The following is a 14,566-nucleotide window of genomic DNA, read 5'->3' as shown; positions in this document are numbered from 1 at the left end:
ATTTGTTACGAATTAAAAATTTCTCTGTAACTAAAGGTGTCAAAATTGCCATATGAGGTCTCATACGTTACTGCACGTGAACGAGACTTAAGCTGGAGAGACAAGCGATGTATTAATTCGCGAACGGATGGCGATTAAGGGTTGAGATGTCCTGTTCTAATAAATATATCCAGGAATTTGAGGGTACACTCGTTGGGCGCCACATGCGGAGAATTCTGTTGATGAGGATAAAAAGAAAATGTTGACTGATTATAAGGATTCGACAGATACTTACCCATGAATTTCAGAAACAAGTACAAATATGACTGAATTACACGCAATGAAGAAAAAAAGCTAGAAAGTGCTCTGATCAAAATAAACCTTCAACGATCTTTGTGATGCGAACAAATTATTTTCACTAAAGCAATCACAAATTTGTTCCTTTGCCATTGCGAATGGAGACTTAAGATGTGGAAAGTCCAGGAAGTGATCAGTTTTTTTTTAATAATTCAGAAATAGAGCTTGCATCGATGTAGGATCTGAAGAAGACTCAATGTGGTTGGTTAATACGCAAACCATCGAAGACTCCCAACGCTGATACGTTTGCATCAGCAAATGACAGGAAGGACGAACGAAATTTTGATTACTTTTTTAACATAAATACCTAAAAATTTTAACAAGGGTAGGAGGATAGAAAATTTGTCGAGAAACTACTGAGTAGAATTCTTCTGTGGTCTCGCCGTTTCCGTTTGTAGAAATAGGACTTGATAATTCCGAAATATCTATGTTGAATAAAAAAACCGATTGATCGACTGAAATAACATTTTCTTTAAGATTAATATCCCATCTGAGTAGTTTATCCGAGCTTGGCAGTACTCAAAAAAAAAAAAAAAAAACGTAGGGCGGTTTTAAAGATTTTTCCCACTGCATCGTGACTGGAGTTTTCGTGGCATTTCGATTGAAATACTGAACAAATTGGCTCGGCTGGAAGTCTCACTGATGTTTCGTTCGTTAGCCTTTACGGATGATAATCGTTAGAGCCGGCACTACAATTGGCAAAACCGTTACTGTCGGGCAACAATGTGTCGCACTGTTTCAACAGAGGCGTTACAGGTGCTGCTTGGCGCCGCGCCGCTTGATCTTGAAGTGAGATGCAGGGCTATTATGTACAAGCTTAAGCGTGGTTTGCAGTTGGATGAGGATGATTGGCTCAGGCCTTCTGATTTGGTGGATGGGGAGAGTAGGCGGTACAGCACAATCCTCCGGGATTGTGTTGTTGATAGGTGGAGGACAAGGTGGACGAACAGTGACAAAGGGAGGGTGACGTACCAATTTATTCGTGACGCAACGTTCGTAGTGGACCGGCCAGACTTTCGCTTCGGCTTAAGTACTGGTTTCTTACTGACGGGGCATGGCTCTCTCAATGCTTTTCTGCATAAGAGAGGCCTTGCCCAGACGGATTTATGTGGGTGCGGGATGCCTGAGGACTGGAAGCATACTGACGGAATGCTGTTACTATGATGATTACTATATGATGATTTAGCAAGTATGGGTATATCGAATGGAGGGGCGGGGTGGGATTTCAGTAGGGCACTTGAAGACGATCGGACCTTTAGTTGTTTAAGTAGTTTTGCTCGTGAAGCATTTAGGAGAAGGACAGTACTTATCGGAGGTGGTCCTCGTGCATAGCCCCCTTGCAGTTGGGTTTGGTCGGTTGCACCGGGTGGTGGTGGGTTGGTGCGGTTGTTGGTGGAGAGCTGTGGCTACTGTGGTCTGCTGTCGTTCTGCATCGTGGGAGGTTCGCGGTGTCTCTACTTCGCGGAGGTCACTTCTGCGGTTGTGGATGTCGTGTAGGCTGCCCATGAGGGCAGATGGAAATGACCTCATCAGTCACATAATTTGTTTAAAGAATTCCAGGTTATTTTCATGTATTTTAGGGTTCCAATGAGTAAATACAGGGTGAGATGAAAAAACTGCAACCAACTTCAGACTGCTGTCATTTCTAAGCCACTCGTCCGAGAGCTATTTAAATTATTCCATTGACAGTTCATTATATTGTTTACAATCGTACAAAAGTATTTTGGTGAAAATTTTCCAGAAAAAAAGTTATTCGTGATGGAATTCAAGCGTGATAATGTGATTTCTTCATATTTGGCTGGAAAACCACAAGGGGCTATCGTTGGAGCACTCCAAGATTTATATGTGAATAAATCTTTTGTATCTCGTACCATCGCTTGTTACTGTGATACTAATAGCGTAGCTCGACGTCAAGGAAGTGGACGGAAGAAAACAGCAACATCAGCAGAAATGGTTCGAGAAGTGACTTAATCGAAATTCGCGTCGAAAAATGGCTAGTGAGCTGAACATATCGCAACATTCCATTCGGCAAATATTGAAAAATGAGCTTACCCCGAGCTCATTTTTTAATATTTGCCGAAGTTTGCCACTGAAATTTCAAAAAGTACAAGAACTTTCACCGCAACAGAAAGAAAATAGACTCAAAATAGCTAGAGAGTTGCTTCGCTTGGCCGAAAGTGTTGACCTGCCGAATTTGGTTTTCTCCGATGATAAAACATTCGTTGTCCAGCAGTTTATAAACTAACAAAATGATCGTGTTTACTTGCCAAAGAGGTCAGCTGAAAATGTGCACTTTCGGTTGGCCAACAGAACTCATGCGCCGGCCATGGTGATAGTGTGGGCCGCCATAACATTGGATAGTCGCTCTCCGCTCTTATTAAAATATTTCAGAATAAATGCCGAATGTTATCGCGAAAATATTCTGGAGTGTGTATTAAAGCCTTGGGCGCGTTAACATTTTGGCCGCAAACCACGGACATTCCAACAGGACTCATTACCATCGCCCTCTTTACACGCCACCCAAGAATGGTTACAAAATGAGGTTCTCGCTTCATTTCCAGCGCACAATGGCTACCAAAATTTCCGGATACCAATCCGTTGGACTATTGTGCCTGGAATATTTTGGAAAGCAAGGTTGACACTAAAAAATACCGAAGTGTCGATCACCTCTAGCAAGCTCCACGCCGGGAATGGGCCAAAATACCGTAAAGCAACATTCAGGTAGCGTATGACGGTTTCATTGGCCGTTTGAAAGCCATATTTCGTGCCAAAGGTGATCAATTCGAACAAATCTAAATGTACAGTATTTTTCGGTTAATTGACCCTACGGTTAATTGGTTTCCACGCTTAATTGAACCACATGATGGTGCAAAAAATATTTCATAGGAAAATACATGTAAATTTTCTCGGATAATTAAACCCGCTTAATTGGTTCAAAATTCATGTCATCAAAAATAAATTTCCTTTTACTTTTCACCGGTTGATTGCACAATAATAATTAAAAAATAATCTGCCATTTTTTTACATACATATTTGACATAATTTGTGAAAAAGACTATTTATTGATATGGAAAAACTTCGAGAAAGCGTAATTTGTATTTGACATTGGATTTTTTTTTAAATCATTAGTAGTTCCAACTATACGTGATTACTGTAATTGAACAAACTATTCAATTAAGCGGGTTCGGATAATTGGTTCCTCGGTTATTTGAACGAAAATTTTTGCAAATTTTGATGTGCAATTAACCGAAAAATACTGTATTCTAAAATTTGATGCTATTTTTTGCTTTCATTCAATAAAATAAAAAAATGTAAAAATTATGGCGTTTCATATTGTTGCAGGGATTTACTAAATTCTGAAATCAACAGCTTGTTATTCTTGTTAGGCACATGACACAATGAACAAGTAGTCCATTCAGCGCCGCTGATGTCTTGATTAACTGTCAAAGTGGGTAATTTCTACTTGAATTCGATGTGCAGTGTTGCCAACCATGTGAAATATTATATGGAAACATTTGACAGATGGTCGAGACAATGATGCAATAATAAGGTGATGTATCAAAACAAAAACATTTGTTTTTGTCTCGACCATCTGTCAAATTTTTCCTTATAATATTTCAAAAAGTTTGCAGCATTGCACATCGAATTCAAGTACAAATTACGCACTTTGACAGTTAATCAAGACATCAGCTGCTCTAAATGGACTACCTATTCATTGCGCCATGGTCGAGACAAAAACATAGATTTTTATTTTGATACATCACCTTATTATTGCATCATGGTTAGGCATTTATTTGGAATTTTAATTAATTTTAAAGCATACTTTAAGGAGAAACAAAAAGTTTTTTGGTGTGCAAAATCAGAGTTGTATTTGGAATTATCTCGATTTAAAGTACATTTACACACTGGATTTACTAAATCCTAAAATACACAATCAGCTGATGTTTGTTGGTATATACATTAAATCATTTGCGCAAAAAAAATATTGGTTTGAAAATTCCATTTCCCTAATATGTTTCCATTGAAATACTAAATTAGCTTGTCTCAAAATAAATTCCATAGAATATTGATTTTCTTCTTGGGAGGGGTTTAAGCTAATTTTAAACCAAACATAAAGGACAATTGTTCCAAGAAAACAGCAGCAACAACAACACGAAAAATCTCGTTCAAAAAGAAGGAGGACGAAAAGAACGGAATACGACAATACGACCTTTATACGTTGCAATAATGTATGCATATGCAGGAAGGGAAAAAACTGCAGTTCCTCAGAAAAACAAACAATTCAGCAACGATTAACACGTATTCCCGCATTTCTTCCTCCCTCCCTCAACGACGACGACAACGAGCTTCTCAGCGAGCAACTGCCAAGAAAATCAATAATTAATGCAAAATCAAATGGGAAAACAAACAACAAATTAACATTGAATTTAGTGTAATTTCCTTACAATGCTGCTGTCAAATCAGCTGTCCTCGAAGACTAACATCCTTATCCTTAACGACAACGTTGGCGACAGAAGGTGCACGTGTGTACATTGTGATGTTGGTGATGCTGCTGCAGCAACAGCCATAGCCATCAATATATTAAGCAGCCAATAACATCCACAAATAAAGCCATCATCGTCACTTGACAAGTGCCAATGATGAACGTCATCATGACATATTCTTCGTATTTTATAGTACCAATAGTGTCATATGTAGTAGTCGAAGCAAGAGCAGTGTAAATCTTACCTCTCTCACCACTGTACCTTACTCCTCGGTACAGCTATTGGCCAATGTCATTAAGTCACTTGAGCTTGTCCGCACTTGTAGTCATAGTCATTGAAGAACTGGAGAAAATATGTTAAGTGACTGCAGAGATATACTGACTACTTCAAAAGGAAAATGTGCCAAAAAATACAAAGAAACTGTTAAAGTAAAGATTTTGAAATTTAAAACAAAGAAAACATAACTTTTTAATGATGTGTGACATTGGAAATAATTTGAAAGCTTATTAAAGTTAATCTTCACTCTCAACATTAACGGAAGGTCATGACAGTTTTTAAGGAAGTGGAAATGTTTGGCGAATCCAGGAAGTTTCTTTGTCATATTCGAATGTCCACCGTTAATAATGAACCTTGAAATTCGTTTATTATAGTAACCCAGTGGATCTAAATTGCCAATTTCGTTGAATATATGTCAAATACGTCCTCATAAAGTATGTTAACCCCGTAACTAGTTCTAATGTAATTTTTCTGTACGCCCCGTCGGATTATAGGTAACGTTGTAAAACGGCATGTACATTATAGTACGTTTACATTTAACCGGATTTCGTTAACCCAGTGGGTTTCAATTGTCAATTCCTTTGCATATATGTCAAATAAATCCTCATAAAGTAGGTTAACCCGGTAAAAAGTTCTAATGTATATGCCGTTTTAGAAGTTTTTACCAGGTTAATCTACACTTGGTCTGTTCCCGTACTTCTGATTGGCTGTTATGTTGATTTTGAAGTATTGCCATCTAATTTTGGCATATTTACTAGATTTGCGTTCCCGAACTTTTCAAATTATTTTGTACTCTGAGAGCAATTTTGAAATGTTTCCCTTTTACTAGGTTTACTATTAAAAAAGTACTGGAACAGACCAATAATTACAGAAGGTAGTCTCATTTGAGAAATTAATAATTGGAACCCTTTATAATTTGGAATTCATCTATCAATTTCAAATAGTTTGAAAAATAAATACCATAACATTTTATGCATTTCGATTGGCATATTAAAAAAAAAAAAACTAAAAATTTATATTTTCTTAAGATTTCACGATGGACAATTCTATTCATAATTGCATATTCCGAACTTACGATCAAGTCGATTTTGAAAAGTCGACTTTGCGATTTCCTCAAAGATCAAAAGTCGACTTCGACTTTTCAATACAAAAAGTCGATTAGTCGATTTACTTATCCCTAATACAGATTGTTCTTAGGCTATATCTGCAGATGATACAACTTATATTCTGGAATCATATGTCTGCATGAGACTACCTTGTGTAATTATGCTATGTTCAGAATATTTTAACGGCCAAGGTGTATTAAATAAGGTGTAAGTGACAATCATATGGTTTCAAAGTTTTTTCTTCTTTGTTTGTGAATCTAATTGTCAAATACATTTTTAAAATATTTTTTTTAACTTTATAAACAAATGCGAAGATGAATAGTTTTTCGAACAAAGATTTTATTAACAAAGGGATCATTTCTTAGGTTCCCAAAGAATCAAATTTAAAGCCAAAAAAAGGCTTACAAAAGGATATATATTTTGTTCATGGGCTATAGCATGAATTTGGAATATTTAGCTCAAGCCTAACCACCGACAAAATTTCTGCAAAAAAAAAAAAAGATTTGTTGCGTAGGCGAAAAATTTAAATTGCAGCGAATGTTTGCCACCTACTTCTATTTCTTCAGGTTTAGAAAGCAATATGTAGAAGTAATTTTGATTGTATAAGAACCCACACCATCACCTTGTCCGGCGCTTGTATTCTGGTGGCCAACCGAAGGTGCACATTTTCACCTGACCTCTTTGGCAAGTGAACACGATCATTTTGTTTGTTTACAAACTGCTGAACAATGAACATTTTCTCATCGGAGAAAACCAAATTCGGCAGTTCACCACTTTCGGCCAAGCGAAGCAACCCCTTAGCTCTTTTGAGTCTATTTTCTTTCTGTTGCGGTGTAAGTTCTTGCCCTTTTTGGAATTTCTATGGCTTTACCCCGAGCTCATTTTTCACTATTTGCCGAATGGAATATTTCGATATGTTCAGCTCACGAGCCATTTTTCGGACACTGCGACTCAGGTTTTGATAAAGTCGCTTCTTTACTTTTCGAAGCATTTCTGGTGATGTTGTGATTTTCTTCCGATCACTTCCTTGACGTCGGGCTACGCTACCAGTATCACGGTAACGATCGATGGTACGACACACAAAAGATTTATTCTCATTTAAATGCTGGAGTGATCTAACGATTGGCACTTGTGGTTTTCCAGCCAAATATAAAGAAATCAATCAAATTAAATTCCATCACGAATAACTTTTTTTCTGGAAAATTTTCACCAAAATGTTTTTGTACACTCGTAACCAATAAAATGACCTGTCACTGGAATAATTTTAACAGCTATCGGTACGATAGGAATCAGGTTTCGGTCCCATATGGCACCTTAACTTCACGATCACTCACTCTGCTATCTATTTAGGCCTCGGCGGCCCTTCACGGTTGAAACACTTTTCTATAAAGGCCTACGACGGCTCTTTATTTCGACTCTGCTAAAATGACTTTTAGTTAAGGGCCTACACCCGTTCTTTATTTAGGTTCGATTATAATCACTTTTGAATGAAAACTACAATATTTCGGTTCGATTAAAATCACTTTTTTCGTATAAAGGCCCTCGACAGTCTTGTAATTTTACTGGCTTAATAATTTATAATAATAGTATAATAGTATATATAATAATAATATAATAATATAATAAAATCACTTTCTTCATCTACTGTCTTGTTCGGATGGTGATTTCACTACGTAGCTTCGGAAATTTCATGATATGTTGGCTGTTTTGTACTGACTGGTTATGAGTCCGGCTTGACGCATATTTTAAAGCTTGTTTGGTTCTTTTTCTCTATCCGTGGTAAGAAACTCAATAGAACCTAATCATCTACTACGAAAACTTACAATTATCATAATGTTTGTTGTACACGGCATGTCCACATTGTGTAGAGAACATGGTTTTCAGCTGGAAAATTTAAACGTAATACATCGAATTTGCGCGAAAATATTAAAGCTATTGGCACAATCATGAGTAAACATCTCCTACCGGTATGTATCGCTGCAAGCCAACGATCAAAAATGGATCTAAGTTTCAGGACACAGGGGAAATGCAATCTCAATTCAACCTTGCAAGATAGGCGGGAATTCAATCACAATTTTCGAGTGTGAACACAAAGTAATGCAAACATCTTAGAATCCCGGAGGAGAGAAGAAGCCGTCCAGATTGTAGAGTTAATGAATATGGAGGTCACAACAAGAAAGAAGCAGTTATCTGGGACACAACGACGATACCTGGTCAAGTATGGCATAATTGTGGAAGGTAGTCTCTTTTGAGGAATTGATAATGGCTCTCAAAATTTAACAATGGCTCTCAAAATTTAACAACTTATAAGTATAAGTTTTAGTGGTAGGGAACTTCAAAATATTTATACATATAAATAATTTAGCAATTTTAGCCACTGAACACATGACATGGGTATGCGAATTTTCATTTTAATTTTGAAGTATGGCTGCTGTCAAAAGTAAATTTATGAAAAAATTGGAAACATATGACTGCATGAGACTACCTTGTATAATTATGCCATACTGTTCAGGCTCATGATGCAATAATAAGGTGATGTATCAAAACAAAAACCTTTGTTTTTGTCTCGACCATCTGTCGAATTTTTCCATGTAATATTTCACATGGTTGGCAACATTGCACATCGAATTCAAGTAGAAATTATGCACTTTGACAGTTAATCGAGACATCAGCTGCGCTAAATGGACTACCTATTTATTGTGCCATGGTCAGGCTAAACGGGAGGAAAAAGCGTAAACGGCAAACTGTTGATAAGAAGAATAAGTATGACAGTACGACGAAGAGGAATAATTCTGCGAAAAAGCGAACGAACGTCAAACCCGCAAAAAATGAAAAGAAGCTTCCCGTCTGTTGATATAAGAGAGGGCAAAGTCAACACGAAATTACAGGAGACTGTCATGAGAATCTATCGACCGAGGGCGGCGAAGCTTGCTCTAATATCGCTATAGATCTTCTATGCAGGCATCGACGAGAATAGTGCGTTCGAGAAACTTGCAAAATTGCAACGCTAGATTTCATGAAAAGGATATTGTTCACGTAGCGAATATAAAGAATGACTTGCTGGGGGTCTCTTGTATAAAAGAGAGAAAATTTAGTTAAACAGGGATCTACACAGTCCTCTTAGGATAATACGGCATTTACATTAGAACTTTTTACCGGGTTAACCTACTTTATGAGGATTTATTTGACATATATTCAAAGGAATTGAAAACTTAAACCCACTGGGTTAACCAAATCCGGTTAAATGTAAACGAACTTTAAGCAAAATTTAACTGTCAAAGTGGGTAATTTTTCTTGAATTCCATGTGGAGTGTTGCCAATCATTTTAAATAATATAAGGAAAAATTTGACAGATAATCGAGACAAAAACAAATATTTTTGTTTTGATACATCACCTTATTATTGCATCATGATCTAGATGATAGAGTTGTTCTATCTAGTCCAGTTAGCTGATCGCTCTTCTTAGTTCAGCTCTTTTGATTGAACTAGTTCGGTCTTTGAGTTCAGAAGTTCAGTCGTTCGCAATTAATCTCTTTTATTCAGCTGTCGTTTTACATCGGTCGTTCTTTCATTAGTTCATCGAATCGTTCAGTTGATAGTCGTGTTCTTGGAAGATTATAATGTGTGCAAAAAACAAATTTACATTTTTTTGTTTTATTGGAATATCATACACTTTTAAGGACCTATATGGCGAGGAAAAGTTTCAGAAGAGTTTATTAACCTATAAGGTGTGGATTTTTTAAAGAAATGTTTCAGAATAATTGATAAACCTATAAGACGTGTATTAAAAAATGTTTCAAAAGAATTTGGGGAACTATAAGACGTGGATTTTTAAAGAAAAATTTCGGAATACTTTAAAAATTACTTGCCTTTGTTCACAAAGGTAATGAAAAATATAACAGCCTTCATGGTTTGTCAAAATAAATGATAGGCAACATATGTTTTATTAATGTTTACTAAATGAAAGCGCTGTTAATATTACATGCAAAATAAAGCTCGATCGGCGTCGCTTCCATTTAGACCAAATCGAACTAGGTCAGTAAAACGCTCACATTCGAACTCAAACGAACGATTATTCCTGTTCGTTCTTTTAATGAACTAAATAGAACGACTGTAAGACCTAGTTCAATCGGTCTTTTAAGTGAATCGTTCATTTGAACTAGTTCGTTCGTGAACTGTACAACTCTACTAGATGAACGATTGTATCAAAATGAGCTATGTTAACGAGAGCATGAAAAAACCGGACCTAGTATCGACCGTTTGATTTGTTTAAACCAAAATCTTAGCAATGAGTAATAAAATCTTAATTCGATTGCATACAATTTTCTAGAAGTCTCTAAATTATTTGATTTTAATAGAATGGTTTCCCTTAATTTCTAAGCTAATATTTAAAAGCAACGAAAGTCAAATCTCACTTTATTTCCCAAAAAAAAAAATCCCACAGGCCACAACTGTCTGGCACATAAAAATCACAAAAATACGACTTACTTGAAAGATTTTCCCCTAGGGGAAAAATAAGGCAACACTTTGCCATAGTCTTTGTAAACCTGCGCAGCTTTATTGTCATTTGTCTTTGAAAAGAGATTTGAAAAAAAATATCAAAAGCAGAATCAGAAGCACTTAACATTAACCTTAACATGTTTTAGTTTTTAGAGGTTTCTTTATTTTATTTTTTTGATTCTGTGGCGAGGGGAGACAATTGTGGTTATATGTCTGCTGGTCTAAGGAAATTATGGCTTAATGTGAAAAACACAATATTTTATAGTATTTTCTTATTTCGCAAAACCCTTTTCTCTTCCCCACCTACCCACATTTTATCATCAGAACCTCATTATCGTACTCATCATACCATCAAGTTGGTAATGATGACAAGAAGAAGAAGAAGAAGAAGGCGGAGGATGATGATGATTTGGGTGTCCTATCACTTGGGAAAAGACAAAAATCCTTTTCTTTAGTACGCTCACTCACACACACACAAACACACACATACAGACAGATTGCAATTCATATAACTGCATTAGTAGTAGTCGTTATCGCAGGCTCTTGTTTTGTGTATTTTGTTGATTTTTTTTTGCTTTTTTGCATCTGCCATTCGTCGTGATTTTGCCTCATTTTCATCAAAGGTTTCAAATTCAAAATATAGCTCAACAACTGCCAGTTTGTAGCGGAAATTCAACGTTGATAGTTGGTTAAATTTAAAAATAACGGAAACTTATTTTGGATGCTGAAAATAAAACAGAAGGCATTAAATGAAAAAAAAAAATTGAGAAAAAATATAAAAACCTTTAAAAATATACACCAAAAAATTAAATTGACAAATCTACAAAAAATAAAATAAAAAATATAAAAAAAAAATATATTTAAATTGTGAAATTAACAAATTTAAAATTTTGTCTGTGTTAATAAATTAAATAATAGAAATTATGTAATTATGTGAAAAATATACAAAGAAATTAAACAGAAAGTGTTACCAATTAGCTGCCACATCAAACACAATTGGCCCTCTTGAAGAATAGTTTAATTTAGTTGTAAATTATTTTTAATTAACGGATTAAAAAATTATACCAAAAAGTAAGTTTAATGAACATTGTTGTTATATTTTTTAAACATATATGATTTTTTTGAAATAAAGTTTCATATTTTGAATATGTTTTTTTTAATTAGTCTTGATTTAGATTAGGCGAGTTTACTTGCGGCAAGTCTTTGTTTGTAGGAGAGAGGGGCAAGCCTAATATAAATCAGGACTTATAATTGAAATTTTTTTTTAAATATGAAAATGTCGGTTTGGAATTATTTTTAAAATATAATAAAAATTTTACGGTTATTCCGAAGCCTAAAACACAACATTTTCTTGGAATATGTTAATCCTTACAAAAAAGTCGTGTCGAAATCGAAATAAAATAGTGGGTAGTTGTCCATGAATTCGGAAAGTTTTGTTGGAAAAAAAAGAAACGGAAGGAACATTCGATTTCCTTTATGAATTCTAAAAGAATGTTCGTCCGTCTGTCTGTCTATGTTAAATTCTAAACAAAGCAATGGTCGCATTTTTGATTCGAATTGGATGAAATTAGGCACAATTCATTTATTTGGCCCAAGGACGAACCCTATTGAGATTGGGAAAAATCGATTCAGATTTAGATATAGCTCCCATATATATTTTCGGGCGACTTAAGGTAAATGGTGCACCAAAGACCCTAAATATCTCTCGATTTGCACGAAATTTGGCACAGCGTACTGAATTCTGTCTAGAATGATTTGTGTTTGATGGGAGCTACTTACCATATATATTTCCTTCCGATTTTTGGTAAATAGTACACCAAAGTCCCTATATATCCTTCGATTTGCACGAAATTTGGCATATCGTACTGAATTGAGTCAAGAATGATGAATGGTGAGTTTCGGGAAAATCGGTTCAGATTTCGATATAGCTCCCATATATATTTTCGTCCGATTTAAGGTAAATGGTACACCAAAGTCCCTATATATCCTTCGATTTGCACGAAATTTGGCTTAGCGTACTGAATTGAGTCTAGAATGTTGTGTGGTATGTTTCGGAAAAATCGTTTCAGATTTCTATATAGCTCCCACATATACATATTCGTCCGATTTTCCATAAATGGTGCACCAAACTCCTAATGCTTGGCAGATTAACACGAAATTTTGCACAACGTATCAAATTGAGACATTAATTACGTTATTGCGTTTTGTTGAAATTGGTGCAGATGCAGCCATAGCTTCCATATGTATTTCGAACGGGTGTCTGATTGAAATTTAATTTTTTACACCGAATAGCGTGTATCAATTTTGCTATAAATCGTTTTCCATAATTTGGTACCATGGTCTAAATCTGCCCGAATGAAATTAATGGCTCGATTACGGATGGTAACCGTAGTTTAGTGGCGTTGTCAGTTGCCAAATTTGCATTATGGATGGCAACTGTTGTCAACTTCAGTTGCTTCAAATATAATTTTTCGGCAACGATTTATTTCTGGTTGCTGTTTATAATAACTGAACTTTGTAGGCTTCCCCTAATGGCTAATATTACCACAGAAGAAAAATTTGAGGTCCTTATTGCCCGGATGGAAGCTCACCCAAATGTAGCACGCGGCGTGCGGACTTTTCGTCAAACCAAAGCCACTATTGATGATGTGTGGAAGGCCATTTCAGAAGACCTTAACTGCTATGGCCCACCAACGCGCATTCCAAATGAATGGCAGAAAGTGGCGAACATCTTCTTTTGGGTCCATGATATGTACGTGTGTATCATCAATACATCCGACAACACCCTGGAACTTTGTTTTCGAATAAAAAAATTGTATTCTTCCCTTTTCCTCCTCCGTTAATTTGGATACAATCCAAATTTTACACAGTTTTTCCTCTATTAGCCGGATAACTTCGGCGAAAACCACCGACATTGTCGGTTGAGCCATGCCAAGGTTGAAGTCATTGCTATGGGACTTTTGAAAACTTCCCTCCACAAACAACATCAGAGCTGCGCATATTGTTTAGAGAGGAGCTAATATGAACAGTTGATTGAACATCTACTATAGCATCTACTCACAGAACCGATGGTAGTTGTAATAGATTTACAACTACCATTTTTGATTTAATTCGAATCTACACTAATTCAAGAATGTCCCTACAAAATTTCAAGTGAAAATCTCAAGAACTCTTGGCGATATAGCCGATTTATTGTGTCAGCATCAAGTGACGGCTGAAGGGCTTCTCAAACTTTAAACGCATTTTTCTCTCTTGCGAATGGCGGGCACGATAACTCAAAAACTAATAATCCAATCGGTTCCAAATTTTGACACGTCTCTCTGAGAGTGTATAGCTCTCGTATGAACTAGGATAAAGCCAATCGGTGAAGAACTTTCTTATTTTTTAACTTAGTTTGTGGTAAAAACAATTTCAAAGTTCCGCCATTTTGTTAATTGTTGTGCGAAGTCAATAATTATAGTTCATACGAGAGTCAGACATGCACTCTTTCTAACACCGATGGAATTCTCGGATTCCGATGTTCCAGTGGGGAGTTATCATGCCCGCCATCAAAAATAAGGACTTCTCTTTAATTACAAAACCGAAAAATACTGTATTATTATTGAACACACATTTTCGTAGTTTACAGCCATACCTAAAATTCAACTAGCTCATTCGACGTTTTTCACCACGTACGAATACGTCGAGTGTACAAAATTTTAAGTTGAACAATTTTAACAGAACTTTGACAGAACGTATTTTTTGTTCAAAATAAAAACAAAACATTCAGAAAATATGAAATTTCGAGTGTGAACATAAAATATTTGGATAATTTAATAAATTTTCAATTTTGTTTAGCGGGTGGTATTCTTCGCTTGAAGATAT

This window comes from Musca vetustissima, unplaced genomic scaffold (assembly GCF_032173495.1).
Source record: "Musca vetustissima isolate MV318-11 ecotype Yass unplaced genomic scaffold, APGP_CSIRO_Mvet_v1 utg74908, whole genome shotgun sequence".
Lineage (NCBI taxonomy): Eukaryota > Metazoa > Arthropoda > Insecta > Diptera > Muscidae > Musca > Musca vetustissima.
This window is presented reverse-complemented; position numbering follows the sequence as displayed.